This window comes from Rhipicephalus microplus, chromosome 7 (assembly GCF_043290135.1).
Source record: "Rhipicephalus microplus isolate Deutch F79 chromosome 7, USDA_Rmic, whole genome shotgun sequence".
In the NCBI taxonomy this organism is placed as follows: domain Eukaryota; kingdom Metazoa; phylum Arthropoda; class Arachnida; order Ixodida; family Ixodidae; genus Rhipicephalus; species Rhipicephalus microplus.
In genome coordinates, this window is record NC_134706.1 from 123,559,046 (window position 1) to 123,582,685 (window position 23,640).

Consider the following 23,640-nt stretch of genomic DNA (forward strand, 5'->3'; position numbering starts at 1 on the left):
AGTTCAGCAATCATGAGATGTAATTCGTCCCCAAGGCAATGTCATCAACGAATCGCAGGCTACTCTATTAAGATATTTTCTATTAACTCTTCCCCTAACTCATCCCTATATAGGGTCCTGAAAAACTTTTGTAAACAATAAACAATTGTATCGGGCCAGTAGACACGCGGTGAAGACCTCCGGAGAGATCGTGTCTTCCTAACTTACACCCTTCTTTTACAGCGAAAGTTGTTTTGAGATCTCAACTTGGGTCACGCGGAGCGCCGTAGTTGTCCACCACAGCCGCCGGTGTCCGTGAACACATGGCACGAAATTAGAAAAGAAAACTTTGTAGCAATGACACAGTGGGGCTCGAGCCCACGTCTGCTCGATGCCAACCCAGTATTTTACCACTGAGCCACGCTGGTGTTTGCGAGTTGTTGGCATACTTTCCATAGGCAGGCTTAATGTCGGGAAAGCAATCGCGTTATTACGACTCATCAAGCGTTTTAGAACAGACAAAGAATAGCCAGTCGCCACACAATGCGAATAGTGTAACAAATGGGTCACCCAAAGCTCCAATCCACTACAAGAGCTTGTTCTTAATCACCTATTAACTGAGCCGCATATCCACTTCACGCATCATTCCTCATCGTCGTCAGCCACTGCATGAACGATTGTCACAAAATTCCTCACAATAGTTTAGCGGATACCACGCTTCTCAGATGAATGACGAAAAATAGTATAGATAATGCCAGCCTACTTCCCGAAATTTCTTAATAATTGCGCTGCAGTGGGTATCAAGCAAGTGTGCTTGCAGCAGTTATCCAATGAGTGTTTAGAAAAGGCTCTGAAAGGTCGTTGTGTGCTCTGCATACAATACTAGCATGCTATACTATACCGCACTACTAACGAACAGTCCAGCCTACAGTGCCATACAATAGGTGTGTGTGCGTTTAGAAAAAGTGGTTATCGATCATTAGTACTTGGGTACTCTACTATGGCAGAGCATAGAGCCGTCCCATTTAAGAGAATTTTATTTCCAGAGATATCTGACATGGCTTATGTGCACACAGAAAGATGGACAATGATCGTCATCTGTATGTACAGTGCAAGCTGTTATATACAGCGAAAATAACTTATTTGCGTATGCAGTGATGTAAATGCAAAAATTGTACAACAAGGACACGACATTCATGAACTTCGAGATGATTAAACTCATATAAACAGTAAGGCTATATGCACAAACAATCGGGTCATTCACTGTGTAAGGTGATGTTTTTGCATTCACCTGTGAGGACACTTTTCTCTCGTGCTCAAGAACAATATTGCACAAAAAAACCATGTTTTTAATGAAGAAAATGAGAATACACACTGTAATTTCACAGTGGTACAAGCTCTAGCCCACCTCCTCAGTAGGGGAAAGGCATCGACAATCTGATGTTTTTTTACAATAATGAATCGCGTAGACCAGCGTCGCAGGAAAGCCTCCTCTCCCAGCATAACTAGTTCTTCATTGAGATGCATAAGCATTAGGTTTCTTTAATGATGTAGCAGGGGAAACATGGCTCTTTGAGAGCGTCTCCTCAGGTGGGCCAGTCCCCTCCGCTTCCATAAGACGAAGGCTCAGATAGCCATTAAGAGTTCGACAAAGTTATCTCTGTGGCGAGACTTCCACTGCATACTTATCTTGAACATACTGGTTCATCACCATAATCATCACCAGCCTGACACCGCCGACAACGGGACAAAGGCCTCTCCCATGTTCCGCCAGTTAACCCGGTTCTGTGCTTGCTGCTGCCAATTTATACCCGCAAACTTCTTAATCTCATCTGCCCACCTAACCTTCTGTCTCACTCTAACCCGCTTTCCTTCTCTGGGAATCCAGTTAGTTACCCTTAACGACCAGTGGTTGTCCTGTCTACGCACTACACGCCCGGCCCATGTCCATTTCTTCTTCTTGATTTCAGCTATGATATCCTTAACCCCCGTTTGTCCCCTAATCCATTCTGCTCTCTTCAAGTCTCTTAAGGTTACACCTACCATTTTTCTTTTCATTGCTCGCTGCGTCGTCCTCAATTTAAGCTGAACCCTCTTTGTAAGTCTCCAGGTTTCTGCTCGGTAGCTAAGTACCGGCAAGATACAGCTGTTATATACCTTTCTCTTGGGGGATGGTGGCAATCTACCTGTAATAATTTGAAAGTGCTTTCCAAATGGACTCCACCCCATTCTTAATCTTCTAGTTACTTCAATCTCGTGGTTCGGCTCGCAGGTTATCACTTGTCCTAAGTAGACATAGTCTTTTACAACTTGAAGTGCACTATTACCTATCTCGAAGCGCTGCTCTTTTCCGAGGTTGTTCTACATTACTTTCGTTTTCTGCAGATTCATTTTAAGACCTACCTTTCTGCTCTCCTTGTCTAACTCCGTAATCATGAGTTGCAATTTGTCCCCTGAGTTACTCAGCAATGCAATGTCATCGGCGAAGCGCAGATTACTAAGGTACTCTCCATTAACTCTTATCCCTAACTGTTCTCATTCTAGGCTTCTGAAAACCTTCTGTAAGCATGCGGTGAATAGAATTGGGGAGATTGTGTCCTCCTGCATTACACCCTTCTTGATTGGTATTCTGTTGCTTTCTATATGAAGCACTATGGTAGCAGTTGATCCCCTGTAGATCTCTTCCAGGATGTTTATATATACTTCATCGACGCCTTGATTCCACAATGTCTCGCTGATTCCGCGCTAAAAGGTGCATGCTACTATACATTCATGAAATACATGGTTGAGCGTCTCGGCGTGGACGCATAGTGGACATGTGGCGGAGGGGGCCATGGCCAACGTGGAAAGGCGGTCGGTATCAATCTCAGGGAAGGTTATACGGTTGAGTTCACACGTGAGCACAGGCATAAGCGTTGTCAACTAAAAGTGATGAAACCTTTTCATGTTCCCCGCGTTATACGTGGTCACTGACCACACGGCCTAGTCAGGAACATAATGCAAAGCGCGTTTATTATCTGACTTCGACGCATTCGTGCATTCGTGTATCGATGCTCGGCGTTGATGACACTGCCATGCGTGGGAAGTTTCACGACTTTTCGCTTTGAACAGTCCTGAAGACACCCAAACATGGCAGCGCGATCCCAGTGCTCAACTTCTTGAAGGCAATGAAATAGGGTGTTATGATGATTGCAGAGCGGGACTTCGTGTGTGCGTGCTCTCTCCTCTTTCTCTCTCAGTCTCTAGAAGTCAAATATCCCTTTCCACGATGTAGCGCAGCTGACGTAGCACCAGGCCCTTCTAGACTGGGCAACGCCTCTACCTTTCCTTTTACTCCGGTTCCTTTTCCTTCTTTCGGGATTTTTCCAGCTGGTTCTGGCAGCATTGGCTGCAGGACGTGAACGGCTAGCTTCATTCTAGAGCCTACGCGAGCGATAAGGATTGATTGTTTCATACTGCAAGTATAAATTTCGGTGCACCTAACTAGAGATCACCTTATCGACGGCCGATGCTGTGTTCGCCGCTATGAGTGCATACATGCAGCGTGAATTGCTGCAGTTCAACTTCTTTGCTCAGGTACAAGTTCACCCAGATAGCGAATTTTGTCTTGAATCTGCTGACTGCTACCTTCTTCAACGTCAAAACCGCGTGACAATATATCGTGTTTACCCAATTACAACGCACCCTTGCATTCGATGCACATCTGACTTTCTAAAACTAAAATTACAGCTGTGGGGCAGTTTAGACGTTTGTGCCCAAATCTAACGCGCATGCGATTTCAAGGTCTCTTCTCTCCCCCCCCCCCTCTGAAAAGGGGAGGGGGAAAGCGGAGTAGGGTAAATGCGGTATTTCAAACACACAACAATGCACAGGTTCAAGCGTTATTGAGTGAGACTACACTTGTTAGAAGTTCTAGGTGTTCGACATCCCGCTGAAACATAGGCTTGTGCAGTAGCATATAATGCAATCATCCGCTTTGCTATACAGGTCAAGTTAGAATGATTCATCAGCTAGTGACGATCAAATATTCGCTTGCACTGGAAACATGCGCAGAAGTGACAGAGCAAGGTAGCGACTTTCAATTTATCGGGGCACGGCAGTCTTTATTAATATATCATATCTTCAATGCTTCGTTTATTTTACAAGTTAGTGTGTGCGCGTGCGTAGGCTTGTGAGTGTGTGTGCGTCTGCGAGCGTGTGCGTGCGTGGGTGTGTGTGTGTGCTTTTTCACAGTTTGCCTGCTCGGCTCCCTTTACTCGATGACTATGCGTTCCACTCTGTTAAACCATTGGGCACTCTTGATATAAAAGTAAACACGATTCAATGTTTTTGTTATAATGAAACGGTTTAAGGGAGGTATACGTTCTAAACAGTGTGTTCGCTTTTAAATACGCAACTTCACGAGAAAATCCTCTCCAAATCCCTGCGTTTCTCCACGACATATACCTTGACGTCTTCCCGAACGACCTCTGCTCGCCAGATGGTGAAGCAGCCACATCAGAGCATACACTCAGCACGTGCTTAGACTCAAGCTTCACAATGGTGCATTTGGAGATGCTTCTACACAGCCCCGCTCTCACTGATCACCTCACAGCTATCCAGCGGACCCGCGAGGCGGCCGGCAGGCTCGGCTTGCCGGTGCCTACTTGGGACTGAGCCGCGTGCGTGACTCAGTCGCCTTCCCACGGACCAAAATAAAGTTATTTTCCTTCCTTCCTTCTTTCCTTCCTTCCTTCCTTCCTTCCTTCCTTCCTTCCTTCCTTCCTTCCTTCCTTCCTTCTTGAGAAAAAGTGTTGCGCTCACTTGACGTCTGTCTCAGAGATGCATATGTAGCAGATGTGAAGAAGAAGTTGTGCCGGCAACAAGCAGCATCGCCAACGCCCGGCTCTCTCGGCTCGTGCTTCGGTTCGTTGCTGTGCCGATCGCTGGACGGTTCTTCACGCTGTCTCGCCACCGTCTCTAACGGCTATTAAACCTCCTCACATTTGGTGGAGGTGCGGGTAGTTAGACGGGTGGTGGTAGTTCACATTTTTTTAGTAAAATAACAACTTGATTGCACAACTATATTGCGCCTGACCGTATTAAGGTGAATACCGCACGTCTGCGTGTTTCAGTGTTGTCTAGTGAGGTATGAAATATTAAATGCTCGCGTCCACATCGTCCTTGCAGCGTGAGCATGTGTAAACAATTTTTTACGCCCATATCACGTAACAACGTGCGCATTCACGTAATACAATAGCCGCACCCTATGATGTTCACCTTCAACTCGTCGTAGACGTATACAGAAAGTAATGCATGCCAGGTTTTAACAAAACGTTTCTTTAAAAGGGTGGCCTATGAAAATAAGACGATAATCTTGCGTCTGGAAAGAGTGAAAAAAACGTTTATTTGATGTTCCGCGCAAGAAAATCGGTGAATGGTATTCTGGCGGTATTTTGGCGGCGCTGCGTTAGAGTGTCCCGAGCGTATAGGGAAGGTGAACGAGGGCATCAAGTCACGTCGCACGTGAGACATGAGCGCAATCTGGCAGTTATTTTGGAAAGTGAAGCGTGACGGCATGCGCATGCTTATCGGATGTGATAAGGTGTAGAAGGCAAGGCGACGGGTAGGTGCCACCACCGTGTCGTCTTTGAGGAGCAATTGAGGAGTAATCACAGGCGTATCGCTAAACAGCAGGTACGCGGTGGGCACCGAAAAAGAGACAAGCAGCGGCGAAGAAACAGTGTCTTTGCCGTGACGTCACATCACCTCAACCACAGCGACGCCGGTGTTCACTCTAGGGGCTATCAGTGGGGCTACAACATGGGACTAACAAGGTAGTAGTTTGTTGCAGCGCCCACCTGCCTTACATGACCATGCGCTTGCCACTCTCGGGTAACAAGCCCCAATCGTCCTCATCGTCATCTGAGGAACAGCGTTGAAACCACGTTTCCAGTGGAAATTAAGCGTTGTGTGTGTGTCATTTGTAAAACATAGTGATTGCTTCAACTTGTGGTCAAGCTTTGCTTTTCACTCTTAGCGTTTGCTCCCTCCACACATAGTCGCGCTTCAATCGCAGCTCCCATAACTTCCCATGCTGATGTCGCTGGCTTCTGAACCGCTTTTCGCCCGAACCTGAGCTACCTATGAGAATAGACCTTGGGATTCTCGCCCAATAATACATGTTCTGGTCTTATTTTTGATTCATGTATGGCAGGGGCTGGCGCATACGCCTAGCCCCACTACCAAAAATTGCATGCCCCAGCTACCGTGCTTTGGGGTAGTGGCATGCTTCAGCCCACCGTAGTGCAATGAATAAGCCTCGGCGCTGGACCCCTGCCCCAGTGACCATCGGGAATCCTACACCACGTAATTATGCAAATCAGTGCGTCGAGACAACGGGCCACTTCGAAGGACTCACCGTATGGCACGAGTGGTGAATATCAGTTTGCATGCCCCAGATTAGCAAGAAGACCATGGATCGTCTAGCAAAAAAAACTGCAGCCAATCCCGAGCTTTGAGCTGTTATCGGCCCCTTTTGCTGCAAGGGAAAGCTCGAGTGCCCATTGAAACCATTCGCATCCGAGTTATTGCTCGTACAGGGCAATTTATTTAAGGAATGCAAAGTGGTTATCGCAAAGTCATTGTGCAGAAGAGCCTATAACAACACAGAAGCCTTTTGACTACACAAACTTGTGATCCTAGTTCACGCAGATTAGTTTATATTATTGATTAAACAGCAAAACTGCAAGAAACATTCTTAAGACTATTGTGCCAGTGGAGCACTTCCTACCTCTTTGCTGCTTGACTCTCGGACGTCCCAAAATCGCCATCACCAGGGTTAGCAAATCACCACTCCTCAGCTGCTACGCTTTCGAGCATGTGTACATGTGTGCGCATCTGAGTGGCGCAACGGCTCTCGGAAGCAGTCGCCAGGCTTTAACCAGAGCCTGGTTAAAGCCTGGCGACTGCTTCCGGCCTTAACCAGAGCTACCTCTATCTCTTTAAGCACACTTCAGTTATGTTTTAGTGCACCTCGCTGGCACAGTGGTTGTAGTGCTAGGCAACGCCACAGTTCTTGGGTTCGATCCCGGCGCCAGGGATCAGATTTTCATAGAGTGCGCGTGCTATTCTAAGCCCACGTTGAAGAACCCCGTATGTTCGACATTTCATGGGCCAACCACGGCGGAGTGCCTCATCAAACGCGAAAATCAACCCGCTGGCGGCGCTGGCGTCATCTTTGTCAACACGAGTGATGCTGAAAGTATTGCAAGATATGACGTTATCGTGGCGTCCCAAATCGGCAATATTTTTGGCGTCATAACAACGTTACTATGACGTCCCTTAACATCAGTGCATAATGTGTTTGCTTGGTCAAAGGTGGACCGATCACAGAGTCCATGGAAACGCAAGGTCGGAACAGAAAGCCTTCGCTGCATATGTCCACCGTCGCTTCGCAGCAATTTGGTTTTTGTATAACTGTTGCATTCTTCGCTTTTAGTGGTCCGTCGGGAGGTTGTGCGATTTGCCCGACGTCAGTGGCACATAACCGCTTATGAAGGTTTTGCGATAGAGTGCACAAATTATTGCTAGCTCACAGATGTTCGAAGTTAGAAGAAGAGTGTAGACCGTAGTGAAATACCTCAACTTCGAAGCGTACGGACGCTGGTAAAAACATAGTCCCGTCAAGGACACTCCTGTTGGTTTATTAACTTATTTGTAATACTTGTAGTTGATATTGCTGAGCACAACAGTAACTTGAATGCACAACTATATTGCGGCTGACCTTATTAAGGCGAAAACCGCACGTCTGTGTGCTCTGCAGGGTGGTCGTGTGAGGTATGAAATATCAAATACGCGCGTCTGAACCGTCTTTGCAGCGTGTGCGTGAGTAAACAAATTTTTTACTCACACATCAGGCAACAACGGGCGCATTCTCGTGGTACGATAGCCGCACATTATGCGTTTAGCTTTCAATCCGTTTTAGGCGAATGCCGAAATTAATGCATGTGAGTTTTTAACAGGTGCTTTTTTTTTTGAAAGAGTGCGAAAAAACCCAGAGGAGCAAAATTAAGTTACTTTTCTCTCTTCATTCATTCTGCCATCACGACGAAGTGAATATTGAGGAGGGGGGCAAATCTACAATTATTATTCCTAAAAATCTGGCACATTCTCCGATGCATCAATTAAAGACTCGGCACGTTGTCACAGGGGTAATTTTTATACACTTACACGATGTTTATTATGTGCATATTGATGGTAATATATCGACTTATTACTCACAAGAATAATTATTTATATATCAGTGAAATTATATACAAAAACAATATTACTCATAAGAAAGCAGCGGGACACGTTTTTCTTTGAAGAACACAATTTCGCGGTCGGTGAAGTACGGGAATAGAAAGTCTTGGATGAGAGGTTGTAGTTGAACGTTGGAGAAGGTAATGCCCATCGAGGTTTCTCTTGTGTTGGTAGGACGCTTGTAGTTGGGCGAGCTGCACCAGAGGAACATCATGTGCGAGACTAGCCAGCAGTCGCCAACCGCCATGATGTCCACGTTGAGGTGCCCAATGCGCACGAATGGACCTTGTTTGACATCGGTTCTGCACCAACGCATTGCCTTCGCAATGTAAGTGGTGACTTCCCCCAGGTAGGGGTTCGGCGCTACAGGTAGACGGCCATGGCGACCATCTTATTGGGGAGCTTCATGATAGCACGCTCCCCGTCATGGCTGTGGTTGTCAGGGGTGGTTGAAGGTCTTCGGCTGTTTCGGGTAGACTTAAGCACATACGCGCATCAACCAGGGGCGCCAAGAGGGGTGGGAGCCCCCCACTTTCGACATTGGTCACTCTTGGCCGCACGCTGAGGAGCCAAAAATTAAGGCGAAGTTTTTCGTCAAGCGAGTATTCACTCAATTATGTTCTTGCTTGAGGATGAAAATGTTAGCAGGCAATCAGTCTCCACGTGGGAGCGGCCCACAACACAGTGATCTGTGTTTTGAATGACCAAAGAAAAGTTTATCCAATCCAATTACTCCTATTGCGAATTTATGCTCGGTAAGCACTGCCAGTAGTGGCCGTGCGCTTGAATATCTCGCGACATCGTCCAAGCGCCGCCGTGCTGCCGTGCCGTCATACCGGCTCTCGAGGCCTATTGTGGGGCTATAACTGACGCATATCTTGTGCCCCCTTCCTAGGTGAATATAGGGGGGCGGTCGCCCCTCTGCCCCTCTCACGGGCATGACTATGCTTGGCACCCCTAGTCAAACGCTAACATGTATATTTCTGACATGAAACGCCTACCGCTAAAGAATTGCTACCAAGGAAGTGCTTTAATTGATACTAAAAAGTATACCTCCGACGGTAGGGCTCTCAAACTCACCTCGGCCATTGGGCTGAAGTCACGCACTTTATTTCGGCAAATGCTGGGCAGCGAGGAAGGTAGACCAGGCGTGCGAGCTCCAGGCCTTTTGAAAGAAAGCTTTCCTACATAGCGTACACAGGTCATCTCTGAAGGAGATTTGATGCCAGGATTTTAAAATCCTGGCATCAAATTCTAAAAATCATCAATTCTAAAAAAATGCCCCATCTCTCCGAAGAGAATAGTGAGGAAATGGGAAGGATTTTCCTGCGCCGAGAGTGCACGGCGTAAGAATAGCCGTGCTGAGACGGAGTTCGGTATCGGCAGCTCGCTTCGCTTGCGTTCAGCATCACGCGTTTTTCGCTTCGCGGCCTTGTCTTCCGCTTTTGTTGTGGAAGCTCCCTTAGCCGTGGGTCGCGCGTCCTGAATGTAGTAGTAGCAGTAGTAGTAGTAGTAGTAGTAGTAGTAGTAGTAGTAGTAGTAGTAGTAGTAGTAGTAGTAGTAGTAGTAGGTAGCCACCTGCACGGCCGAACAAAAGGAGCGGCACACGCGCACCTTTTTTCAGTTGAGGAGAAAACCCACGCCCGTTAATTATAAATAAAACATAGTTGTTTGTGAAAAAATAACTCACAGAGACTTGTATTGGTGACTTAATCTCCAATAAAATCTGCGTTAAATTTGATGCTTACTAAAAAAACTTGTCCCAGAAAGATGCACTTTGAGCACCATCTGACTAGGATGGAAACTCTAATTCACCGATTGAGGCTAGGCACCGCATACACAAAACATTTTTTGCACAGAATCGGCAGAGCGGAAACTCCCCAATGCGAATGTGGATTTAGAGATGAAGACGTCTGTCACCTTCTCATAGACTGTCCACATCATGACACGCCGAGACGCCGTCTTAAGTGCGAACTGTTCGCATTGGACCGCAGACCATTTAGCATGAAAAAACTTCTGGGCCCGTGGGCAACTGGAGTTTTACAGTCCCACGCTCTACAAGCATTAACACGTTTTTTACAAGACAGCGGGATTGCTGACAAGTATTAACAAAGAACAAGCTTTCATTTGTAACACATGTACTTATTATATACAGTATCATGTGACACCCATCACGTGTGCGTTGTGAAATGAATGACGTGTGGACTATTATGTACATACGAGTGAATGCATCTTTATAAGGATCAGGCGTGTGCTTTGCTGTTTTGTGCTGGTGGGCCGAATATTAACGAGGGACATTTCCAGAGACTTCTTACATTGACTTTCGAACATTTACTTACCATTGTGATATGTGCGTATAAGTGTGTCTTTGCATATCTGTGCCCGAGTTTTCTATTTTCCATGCACTGCTTTGTATGTTTTGCTTCAAGATACATGTTCAGGTTTCAATCAACGGCTAAGGAGTAGCCGGTGTCATAATGGCGTGCCAACATATCCTTATATATCATATCAATAAAAAAAAGAAGGGGGTGCAATGTTAAATTCGCTGGGCGAAATCTCCTTGGTTTTAGCATGGTTTAGCTAGGGTAGGGGTGCAGTGCCACGAACATAGTGAACTGTATGTAGACATGAACAAGAGCCATTAAAGGTGGGAAGTTGACACGAAGCGCAGGGCGTAAGAAAGTGCGTGGGTGCCAGCTCTCGTTTAGTCCTTGGAATGTCCGCTGGATGGGGGTCCTTTCATACGCTTATGGTGCATTCAGACGACGGACTGAATCCGGATTTGTCGTGGACGCGGACAGCTAATCCGCGGATGGTCCGCCTGCAGGCGCATCCACACGACGGACGGTGTCCTAGGAGAAAACAGCTGGATTACCCTCGACAGCAGATTCGGCGCTCACCTGCGCCCGCTGGCAGCAGACTGGTTTGAGAGTATTCAACATGGATGCCCGCAAGAAGCAAAGCTTGGCTGCGATGTCTGTCGTGTTGTGACAAATGAACGAGTAGTGTTATTCTTTCAGGAGAAAAGGGAGTTGCTAGCAGGATATTCTTTCAACTACATTATTCTCCACTTGTAGAACTTCTAAACGTGTCTCCCGCCTTTTTTTTTTTAGAAGCGGCACGCCGCCGGTTGCAGAGGTTGGAATATTTCACCACCATGACGGCTACGAATCTCGCGGGTTAAGCGACGGCGGCGACATTTCCCGAACCACCAAAAGTGATTTCTGCATATTTAATCACCTGAGAACAAAGTCTCCGGAAACTAAGTAAACAATGCTCAAGCGTAGATGATGCCGACCAGTCATGCAGCTGTCCGCGAGCCGTGGAGGACATGCCGCGAGCAGACGAAAAGTGTACTGGTTGCCACCGACCCCAAGCTATTCCGCTGAAGTACCGGCTCTCCCCCGCCAGAATCCCGATGTGAGAAACAGGTTGGGTTCATCCGTCCGCGAGCCGCGCGGACGAGTCGCGGACGAGGGGAATCGCTGATGTGAGGTCACGTGACGCGCCGTCCGTCCCGCCACATCGGGATTCGATCCGTCGTCTGAATGCACCATAAGTGACATCTGCAGCTGGCCACTGCAGGCAAGCTATCTATTATTACAATATGAGGAAAAGATGCAAGATGGCGGGAAGTGTTGACAAGATGGGTGGACGGTTGTGCGGACAGACAGACAGACAGACAGACAGATGCACGAAAGAACGCACGGATGAATGGAAGCAAGAACGTATGGACGGACGGACGCTTCGCCCCACTCATCACCATGCACTCCATGGATATGCTGTGATTTATTTCGCCTCCGGTTGGTGATGGCGTTGAAGCGACTGTAGTTACATGTCCTCCAGCGAGAGCTGTAATGCTCGGGTTGGATTGTGTTACAGCAAGGAGAAGTTTATTGACTTCCAACCAAGGATAAAGTACATGACAAAAACAACGAGCTTCACGACTACAAAGGGTGCATGTACAATCAGGAAAGCACCACTACCGAGGTACAATGTATGTGGGGGAACGTACCCCTCTATTTACTGTACAGCGCGTGGTGCTCCAGCAGGCTTAATTATGCACTGTGGTAGGTCTTCTCAACACGCGGTTGGAACAAGTAGCGACTTAGCGCTGTACAACTCTAGGTATTATTTCTTTTTTGTCGCCTGAAACAATGCTGCTTTCGTACACGGTAAGTGCATGCCGGGAAGTATAAAAGAGGCCTTGAGGCCGGGGGGGGGGGGCAGGGGGGGTTACAAGGGAGGGGGGGGAGGGGTCTTGTCTCCCCCTAAATAAGGCATCAGCAACAATCTGCGCGCAAAAAAAACTGAGTGAAGGCGGGCGCCAATCAATGAAGAAGGCGCTATACAAAAATTAGCTCAAGTGTCGACCAGCACACTTTGCCCGAATCGACTACAAATAACAACGACAATGGGGTGATGAAATGAAAAGGGTTATACAGATATACATACATATATATATATATATATATATATATATATATATATATATATATATATATATATATATATATATATATATATATATATATATATATATATATATATATATAAGGGAAAGAAGTGTATACCTAAGGGCACGTTTTTCCGTGTTTTTAACACAATATTAATGAGATATAACAGACAGTAATGCCAAGGAATGTACAGGGGAAGTTATTAAAATCAATAGAATATAAATAAGTAGAAAGAAAAGTGGATGAAAAAATTACCAACTGTGAGCAGGAATCGAACCTACGACATTCGAAGGTCGTAGGTTCGATTCCTGCTCACAGTTGGTAATTTTTTCATCCACTTTTCTTTCTTCTTATTTATATTCTATTGATTTTAATAACTTCCCCTGTACATTCCTTGGCATTACTGTCTGTTATATCTCATATATATATATATATATATATATATATATATATATATACACAAGTCCCCTTCTGCATGTGCTAGACAGCGGGAGGGGGGTCACCAGGTAGTGATTGGGGCGGCTAGCTTGCCATTCCTCAGAAAAAAGAATTTGGTATGCCAGCGACGAAGGAAGTTTTCCTCACCGCTGGCCTCGAGTTCGCCGGATAGGTGGGCCCATAGCAACCGCCGGATACGCGAGACTACCAGAAACACGGTCCGGACAGGCTTTCTACGCGCCTCCGCTAGCGATCTCTTTTGCCAAATAGCTAGCATCGTGAAGATCAGCACAAGTTGGCCGAAGGAACCTTTGTTGCGCTTGTGGTACGGAGGTGGGCGGATACCAAAGGAGTGGGCTACCATCCGCCACACGGGTTTCACCGCCACGCATTGGAAGAACGCGTGATCCTGCGATTCAACTGTGTGACAGTTCGGACAACGTTCATCCGGGACTATTCCAAATTTATGCAGGCGTTGTCTGGTGGGGAGGACGGTCCAGGCCTTTTTCAGGAGGAAATCCTGTGCATCACGGGGGGTGCCGCAACGGAGCGAGAGTAATTCGCGCTTCGCGCGCTCGGCTCGTTTTTGTGCAGTGTCGCTCAGCTGCTTCCACGTGATGGCTTCAACGATGCACGCTGGCTGGTCCTCATCCACATCGCCTTCGGGCACTTCTTGCCTCAACATGCGCCAGGTAGCCGACGCCGTTTTATAGAAGGGCGCGGGTGCCTCAGCAAAGGGCCTGGAGTGGCGGCTTGCATCCAGCCAGTCGTGCTTCACTCCACTCCAGTAGAGGAGTAGGTTGCGCCCTAGGTAATCGCTCGCGCGCGCGAGCATGCGGGCGGTTTTCAGGGCCAGGACTCTGCTCGTGGTCAACACATGTGGTAGGTCGAGACCCCCTTCTGACACTGCCAGTTGTAGCAAGTTTTGCTTCAATGGTGGCGGTTTCCCATACCAGAGGTATGCGTTAATGAGTTTGGTCAACTGGCTTGCTGTTCTTGTGGGCATCACCGCTACTCGGCTCGCATGCGAGGCTAGGGCGCAAACGCTTCTTTTGACGGCTACGGCTTTCTCGTATAGCGTCAGGCCTTGTAGGCTAGCGCTCTCTGACACTTGTGCAGCCCTGTCCACGACTCGGGACCACGTTGAGGCCGTAACTCCCTCGCTGGAAAAGTATATACCGAGGACCTTAACAGCGGTGACTACCTCGAAGTTTCCGATCACGTGCGCCGGGAAATGGCCGAATAGGAGGGCTTTACACTTCCTCTCATTTAGCTGTGCACCTGATGCTAGGGCGTATGACGCGAATACCTAGTGAAAACGCTCGAGACTGCTTGGATCTCGCACAAAAAGGGAGATATCGTCAGCGTATGCGAGGACTTTCAGGTCCACAGTTCCTGTGAGAGGAAGGCCACGGATGTGCGCATCGCTTGCCAGGGATGTAAGTAGCGGCTCTATCGCAAGTGCAAAGAGGGTTGGGCCAAGCAGGCACCCCTGCCTGATCCCTCTCGTGTACTGAAAGGTGTCCATCGTGGAGCCATTTACTACTACGTGGCACATGAGGTCTGAGTACAGGAGCCTTATCACTTGTACAAAGCTTGCCGGTAGGCCAAACTCTCGCAGGGTTTCGAACAGGTAGGTGTGCCTGACCCTTTCGAAAGCCTTGGCCTGATCAAGTGAAAAAAAGGCTCCAGTGACTCTTTTCTCCGAAGCGTACTGGAACACGTCCCTTGTCATGGTCAGGTTGGTGAACATTGATCTGCCCGGGACTGCGCAAGCCTGGTGTGAAGCAATATCCGGCAGAAAGGTCTTTAGTCGGCTGTTCAAGATTGACGCCACGATCTTGTAGTCTACATTTAACAACGTGATCGGGTGCCAAGAAGCAGGGTCGTTCGGCGGTGCACCTTCTTTAAGAATGAGGACTACACGCCCCATGCCAAAGGGGGCAGGTTTCGCGTGTTCCTCGAGAACCGTGTTGACTATGGCTAAGAGGGGTTCACATAGGCTCTCGACAAAAGTGGCGTAGAAGCCCGCAGTGAGGCCGTCCGCACCAGGAGCCGAGTTTGGTGGCATTGACTGAATAGCGGCCCTCAATTCTGGTAACGTCGCTGCGCCGCACATAGTCGGGCATTCATCCTCTTCCAGACGCTTAAGGAATTTACACAGCTCCGACAGGGACGCTGGCTCCGAGGCGATCGTCGTGGCGTCCGGCTCGTGAAAGGCTGTCTCGAAGTGGTGCAAGAAGGTCGCCTCAATCTCGACCGGGTCTGTCGCGAGGGTACCATCTGGGCGCTTTACTTCTGCAATACGCACAAAGCCGTTTCCCCTTACTTCGCGCGAGACTACCTCTGGCCGCTCGTTCGAGGTGGCCCAAGTCGCGCGCTTTTCACCATTAGCTGCCCGAAGAAACCGTTCGTACTGCACCTTGAGCGAGGCTAGGTAATCTCGTGTACAGGAGGTGAGGGTGTCAGCACTCTGAATAATACGCATTCTGCGCAGTAACTCGTTCATCTGGGACGTCAAGCGCTTTTTCTTTTTACGGCCCTCGTCTTGGAGGAGCACCTTCCAGACCTCCTTGAGGTCGTCCCAGGTAGTCGATGTTACGTGGGGAGATGCTCTAATCGAGGCCTCTATGAGCGTCTCGATCTGTGGTGCAGACACCCGATCCTTTAGTAGTGCAGAATCCAGGCGCCACGATGCGTCGTCTGGTTTGGGGCCAGGCTTTGCACGGAGGGTTGTTAGCAGTGGCGCGTGATCAGACAGAGCGGCCTGAGGGGGTGGCAACGGGACCACCTCGCACGCTGTTAGGGATGGAAGTAGGAGCTCCGGTAAGTACGCGCGGTCTAGCCGGCTAGCGGTGACCCTCGACACGCGGGTGGGGCCGAAGTCGTCGTCGTGGAGGCGGACCCATGCGTCTGAAAGTCGGAGGCGTTCGAGAACTTTGATCAGTTCTTTTGCACGGTAGGCTGAGCCTCCGCAACCTGGTTCCCGGATATCCCTCACAGTGTCGACCACACAGTTAAAGTCTCCAAGGACTACGTGTGGGAGGCGGGCCAGCAGGTACTCGCCAAGCTCCCTGAAAAAGGGGTTCGTCTCCGATCTAGTTACTGGCGCGTACACGTTCACAAACCGGACTTTCTGCCCATCGATGAAAATGTCAAGCATTAATGTGCGGCCGTCAGCGCCAAACACGCAATGGGAATTTTGCCTAAACCTCCCGGTAACGAACACAACCCCAACCCCGCATGACCTGGTCCTCGTCAATGAGAAGAAAGCTTCGACGTGTCAGAGGCTGCGGAAACGAGCGACGTCGAGGGGGGATCGGAAATTCGTCTCTTGGACGAACAACAAATCGATGCTGCGGGCTTTCGCAAAGGAAACGACCGCGGTTTGTTTCGTCGTGTCGCGGAAACCGCGAACATTCCAAGTGGCGAAACAGATTCGGTCAGCCATCAGTCGCACTATGGTGGAGTGGAAACGAGGGGGGTACGTGAGTGTGTGGAAGGGAGGGGTGGGGGCAAGGGGAGGCAGCGCATGGGGGAGTGAAACAGGAAAGGGTAAACGGTGGCGCCGGCGCGCACGGGCACTGCCGTCTGTAACGAAGCGAAGGTGTTATCAGATCGGCTCGCTGGCTTTAGGGGGTGGTTCCCCTTTGCCTGCGGCGCTTTGGCCGAGCTTCTGCGTCTTCGCCTTCGGTGGGGCATCACTGTCGCTTGCCGTCGCTTCTGGCCCAATTCGGCGTTGTCGCACCACTCTGCTTGTGGCTCTCCCTCTCGTTTCTTTTCTGTTCTCCTCTCCCTGGCGTCGGCGCGAGTGCGAACGAGCTCTCAGCTCGCGGCCTGGCACCCGCTGGGACGCGAGTGGGTCAAGTTGGCGGTCTGTGTAGGGCGACGCTTTACCGGAGGGGGGCTCAAAGGAGAGGGGCTGGTTTAGTTGAGCATGGTCTTGGTCGCCAAGGAGCGCGTAATACCCGCGGCTCACGATGGGCAATTTGTCCCTGGCGGGGTCATTGGTAGCGTCGTCCAAGTCCTGGGCGCACACTCGGGCCAACACATTGACGGGTGTTTGGAAGGCGGTTGGGAGGGGGGGGGGGGCTCACTTCGCTTTAAAGTTTCGGCAAGCACCGGGAAGTTGTGGCCTTCATCTTGGACTGACGGGGGATGGATGGCATAGACGGGGACGATTGGGCCGAGACGGTTTCGAGGTCATTGTGTTACACTTCTTGATAGACACCATTGCCGTCAGACGTTCACCTTCACCGACTTCTGCCATCGCCTTGAGAGGCGCCGAGCCAGCGAACGGTTGAGAGTAATGCGCGCGCTTAACTTCATCGGATGGAAGAGTGCGGCGCAAATAGGAGAGAGAACGAACGGCAACAAAAGGAACGGCGAAGCACTGCACCTTTCTTTGTGCCTGATGGCCATAATGTCAGCGTCTTATACACACAAACGCTACACCAACGCTGGCAGCAAAAACGCCTCAAACGCGTTTCAAACGCACTGCATTCTGCATTGCCGTGGTGGCAAGTCACGTTCGTGTCAAGGAGGTGGGGCGGGGGGGGGCTCCAGTTGCTAGCGGCGAGGATAAGCACTTGCCCGCAGCTGTTGCTGACAGCTGCTGACGCCGAAGCTTGGCTTGGTTGAGGCTCTAGTTGCTAGGGAAGCGCGCGCCCGCAGCTGTATCTACGGGAGAGGGTGGTGGATAGATTCCGATGGACACCTGACATAGCCCGACTATGAAATGCATTCGCATTTAAAATGGCTCTAATCTGCGTGCCCGTTGTGAACTATAATTTTTGTACACGGTCACGTTTCCAAACAAAGTCAGCACATGGGATGTTTCAAAGAGCAATGCCTTAAGCGAGCGAAGCTTTGCTCACGAAGGAACTTAATAATACAATAACAAAGAAGTGGGGACAAGACAACGATGTCATGGTCGTGGGACGTAACCAAGTGCCTCCAGGGCCGCGTGTTTGAGATCCCCATCCTACGGTTTGACACTGCTCAAATGTCCCGCTGTTGGCATCACGCGGCTGTAGCATACGCGCAATGCAACAGAACAGATTGATAAGCATGACAAGCTGGTATTTCGCGACACATGCCGCAAGTAGAGCCGTGAACAATGTGCCGCCTACCACAGGGTAGCCTGCCATATTGTAGACGACACGATGCGATATTATACCATACTAGCATGTTATACTATACCACATTATTAACAAACAGTCCAGCCTACAGTGCCATACACGAGGTGTGTGTGCCTTCAGAAACAGTGGTTATCAATCTTTAGTACGTGGGTACTCTACTTTGCAGAGCATAAATCTGTCCCATTTAAGAGAATTTTATTTCCAGATATATCTGACATGGCTTATGGGCACACAAAAAGATGGACAATGATGATCATGTGTATGTACAGTGCAAGCTGTTATATAAGGCGAAAATAACTTATTTACGTATGCAGTGATGTAAATGCAAAAATTGTACAACAAGGACAGGACATTCATGAACTTCGAGATGATCAAACTTATATTAACTGTAAGGCTATATGCAAAAACAATGGGGCCATTCACAGTGTAAGGTGATGTTTTTGCATTCACCTGTGAGGACAGTTTGCTCTCGTGCTCAAGAACAATATTGCACAAAAAGGACATGTTTCTAATGAATGAAAGGAGAATACACACTGTAATTTCACAGTGTTACAAGCTCTAGCCCACCTTTTCAGTAGGGGAGGAACGGCATGGACACTCTGTTGTTTTTTACAATAATAAATGGTGTAGCCCAGCGTCGGAGGAAAGCCTCCTCTCCCTGCATAACTAGTTCTTCATTGAGATGCATAAGCATTACGTTTCTTAAACGATGTAGCTCTTTGAGGGCGTCCCCTCAGGTGGGCCAGTCCCCTCCGCTTCCATAAGACGAAGGCTCCGATAGCCATTAAGAGTTCGACAAAGTTATCCCTGTGGCGAGACTTCCATGCATACTTATCTGGAACATACTGGTAACCATGCGCTAAAAGGTGCATGCTGCTATACATTCACGAAAGAAATGGTGCAGCGTCTCGACGCGGCCGCACAGCGGACTTGTGGAGGAGGGCGCCACGCCCCACGTTGCAAGGCGGTCGGTAATCAATCTCAGGGAAGGTTTTACGGTTGGGTTCACACGTGAGCACAGGCATAAGTGTTGTCAACTAAAACTAATGAAACCTTTTCATATTCCCCGCGTTATACGTGGCCACTGACTACACGACCTTATCAGGAACATAATGAAAAGCGCGTTTATCTGACTTCGACGTATTCGTGTTTCACCGTGAAAATCTCTTATCGATGCTCGGCGTTCACCAAGCTGCCATGCCTGGGAAGCTTCACGACTGTTCGCTTTGAACAGTCCTGAAGATACCCAAACATGGCAGCGCGATCGCAGTGCTCGACTTCTAGAAGTTAATGAAATATGGTGTTATGATGATTGCGGAGTGTGACTTCGTGCGTTCATGCTCTCTCTCCTCTCTCTCTCTCTCTCTCTCTCTCAGTCTCTAAAACTCCATCATCCTTTTCCAAGAAGTAGCGCAGCTGACATAGCAGACAGGCCCTTCTAGACTGGGCAACGCCCCTACCTTCCCTTTTCCTCTGGTTTGTTTTTCTTCTTTCAAGATTGTTCGAGCTGGTTCTGGCAACATTACATGCAGGACGCGAACGGCTAGCTTCATTCTAGAGCCTACGCGAGCGATAAGGATTGATTGTTCCATGCTTTAAGTATGAATTCCGGCGCACCTAACTGGAGATCACCTTATTGACAGCCAATGCTGTGCTCGCCGCTGTCAGTGCATACATGCAGTGTGAATCGCAGCAGTTCCACTTCTTTGCTCAGGTAGAAGTTCGCCCAGATAGCAAGTTTTGTCTTGAATCTGCTGACTGCTACTTTCTTCAACGTCAAGACAACGTGACAATATACCGTGTTTATCCAATTACAACGCGCCCTCGCTTCCAACGCTCACTTGACTTTCCAGAACTAAAATTACAGCTTTGGGGCAGTTTAGACGTTTGTACCTGAATCTAACGCGCATGCGAATTCAAGGTCTCTTCTCCTCCCCCACCACAAAAAGGGGGGAGGGCAAGTGGAATTAGGTAAATGCGGTATTTTAAACACACAATAATGCACACGTTAGAGCGTTATCGAGGCAGACTACACTTGTTAGAAGTTCTACATGTTAGAAATCCCGTGTTAACGTAGGCTTGTGCAAAAGCATATAATGCGATAATCGGCTCTGCTGTACATGTCGAGCTATAGTGATGTATGAGCTATTGTGCCTCGCCATGGTGGTATAGTGGCTAAGGTACTCGGCTGTTGACCCGCATGTCGCGAGAGCGAATCCCAGCTGCGGCGGCTGCATTTACAATGGAGGCGGAAATGCTGCAGGCCCGTGTGCTAAGACTTGGGCGCACGTTAAAGCAACCCTGGAGGCCGAAATTTCCAAGCCCTTTACTACAGAGTCTTTGATATGCATATCATGGTTTTGGGGCCTTAAACCCCACAACTCAATCAAATGAATCATACGAGCTAGTGATGATCAAATATTCGCTTGAACGGGAAACATGCGCAGAAGTGGTAAAGCAAGGTAGCGACATTGACACGCGTACCCAGTTCATCAGGGCACGGCACTCTTTACCAATTTATCATAGCTTCAATGCTTCGTTTATTTGTGCATGTTTGTGTGCGCGCGTGCATAGGCGTGTGAGTGTGTGTGCATCTGCGAGCGTGTGCGTGCGTGGGTGTGTGTGTGTGTGTGCTTTCTGACAGTTTGCCTGCTCGGTTCCCTTTACTCGATAACTATGCGTTGCACTCCATTACACCATTGGGCACTCTTGCTATAAAAGTAAACGCCATTCTAGTTTCTTTTTCTGTTGTAATGAAACAGTTGAAGGGAACTAGACGTTCAAGACAGTGTGTTCGCTTTTAAATAAGCAACTTCACGAGAAAATCCTATCCAATTCCTGCGTTTCTCCATGACATATACCCTGACGTCTTCCCGAACGACCTGTGCTCGCCAGATGGTGAGACAGCCATATCAGAGCATGCACTCAGCACGTGCTGAGACTCAAGCTTCACACTGGGGCATTGGGAGATGCTTCTACACAGCCCCGCTATCACTGAGCAGCTCACAGCTGTCCAGTGGAGACGCGAGGTGGCCGCAGGCTCGGCTTGCCGGTGCCTACTTGGGACTGAACTGGGTGCGTGACTCGGTCGCGTTCTCCAGGACCAAAATAAAGTTATTTTCCTTCCTTCCTTCCTTCCTTCCTTCCTTCCTTCCTTCCTTCCTTCCTTCCTTCCTTCCTTCCTTCCTTCCTTCCTTCCTTCCTTCCTTCCTTCCTTTCTTCCTTCCTTCCTTCCTTTCTTCCTTCCTTCCTTCCTTCCTTCTTTCTTTCCTTCCTCCCTTCCTTCCTTCTTCCTTCCTTCTTAGAAAAAGTGTTGTGCTCACTTGACGTCTGTCTCAAAGATGCATATGTAGCAGATGACAAACACGGTAATTAAAAAACGTGAGGTATGAAAAACAAGAACAGCAGGTTTTTTTTAAAGTATAGGTGATGTCACAGCCTTTAATAGCTACTGTGAAAAAGCTTCCTCAACGCTGAGAGCATAAATCTCTCAAGTGGCACCATGCTGTAGTGAAGAAAACAAAGCCACAAAGTGATGAAAAAAGGATGCTATAAAGAATTGACTGAACACAGCTCCAGAAAAAAAGGATGAACAAGAAGGTGATTGTGGCACATTGAAACGTAAATGAGCTCCCATAAACAGTGCCGAAATTGTTCGCTATTATAACTGCATCTCTGTAACAGCGTCTGATTGATAGCCAGTTATTAAATATTCGCAGGCAACAACACGAAAAGCACATGCAAGTGGAAGCACAAGTATTACAGGGCTAGTCCTGTGTCTATACTGTAAGCAAAAAAAGGAGCATGTGCGACTCTTTCTGGACAGAAAGAGCTGTGTCACAATTTCAGAAGCAAGAGATAGAGAGAGATAAAGATACAAGGAAAGGCAGGGATTTCAGAAGCAAAGTTTTCATTGTATATATTTTATTGTATATATATTGTATATATATTTCAGAAGCAAAGCTTTCATTGTATATAGCATGTACACTATTTGGCGAATAAAACAGCCTTTCTTCCTCAATCTTTTCCTTGGTCCTCCCTCTCTCTCGCGCACACAATTAGTGAGTCATAAGAAGCATATAATGCGTATATAAAAAACAAGTAAAGGATCAGCATTCAATAAAATACTTCAATTTTGCGACATGCAGAATGAATGCACGACGTCGCTACCACTTCAAGCTGTGATGACATATTTCATTCTTTGTTTGTTGTCCGCTCTATACGTAGATGGCGATGGTGGCAACAAGCCGCCAATAAATGGATACATGGGCTTCTATGGAGCTTACGTTATCCGTTTATATATACCTCGGTTTCGATTTGCGGCGAGAGCCACCTTGGCCATATTCACGACGTTTCGCTGTGGCCGGTGGTCCCATCAGTCACCACGCCATCTAGTCAGATGGGGATCAACTAAGGGCTCTTTTACAGCGAAAGCTGCTTTGCGATCACTTTTCGGGTCACGCGCAGTTGTTGTAGACCACCTCCACCGCCATTGGTGTTCGTAACCACATCGCGCGAATTAGATAAAAGAAAACCGAGCGCTAATAGCACAGTGCATGCCGCTCGAACTCGGGTCCACTGGGTTCCAGTCCATTTTTCTACCACTGAGCTACCTACTTGCTGTCAAACTTGCCTTAGGCAAGCTTGATGTTTTACAACAGCGACAAAACAACCAGTCATCGCACAATGCGAATAGCGTAACGAGTGAGCCATCGATTTCACCAAAACATCGCAAAAGTTTGTTCTTGTTCTCCTATTAACTGTGGCGCATAGCCACTTCAGCCATCATTCCTCCTTGTCGTCGGCCACTGCATGGACGATTGGCAGAAAATTCCATGCAAGTGTTTAATGGATACCACGCTTCTAAGAAGAATCACAAAAACTAGCATAGTCAATGCCGGCCTAAAACCCAAACGTTTAATAATAATGCCCTAATGGGTGCCAAGCAAGTGTGCTTGCAAGTTATTCAATGAGTGTTTTGAAAAGGCGCTTAAATTCCACTCTTCTAGCTTTCACTGTGGCCGTGCTGCGTCTACCGCGCAGGCCTGGCGTTTTTTTTTATCTGACGGAAAATAAAATTGATTGTTATCATCATCTGCGGAACTGCGTTGCAATTGTGTTTTCAGTGGAAAGTCAGCGTTGTGTGTGTGTCATTTGTAAAACATAGCGATTGCTTCAGCTTGTGGTCAAACTGTTTTTCACTCTTAGCATTTGTTCCAACAACACATAGTCGTGCTTCCATCGCAGCTCCTATAACTCCCCATGTGGATGTCACTGGCTTCTGAACCGCTTTTCGCCCGAACTTGAGCTACATATGTCCTTAGACCTTGGGAAAATTACCT

At 48.2% G+C, this 23,640-nt stretch overlaps 1 non-coding gene across 1 annotated transcript; it reads right to left on the reverse strand.

The window, feature by feature from the left end:
- Positions 1 to 6,172: 6,172 nt before the first annotated feature.
- Positions 6,173 to 6,335, reverse strand: LOC119180476 (U1 spliceosomal RNA). The gene has a single exon (XR_012885179.1). It is a non-coding gene; the product is annotated as a U1 spliceosomal RNA (small nuclear RNA).
- Between the last annotated feature and the right edge of the window lie 17,305 nt (positions 6,336 to 23,640).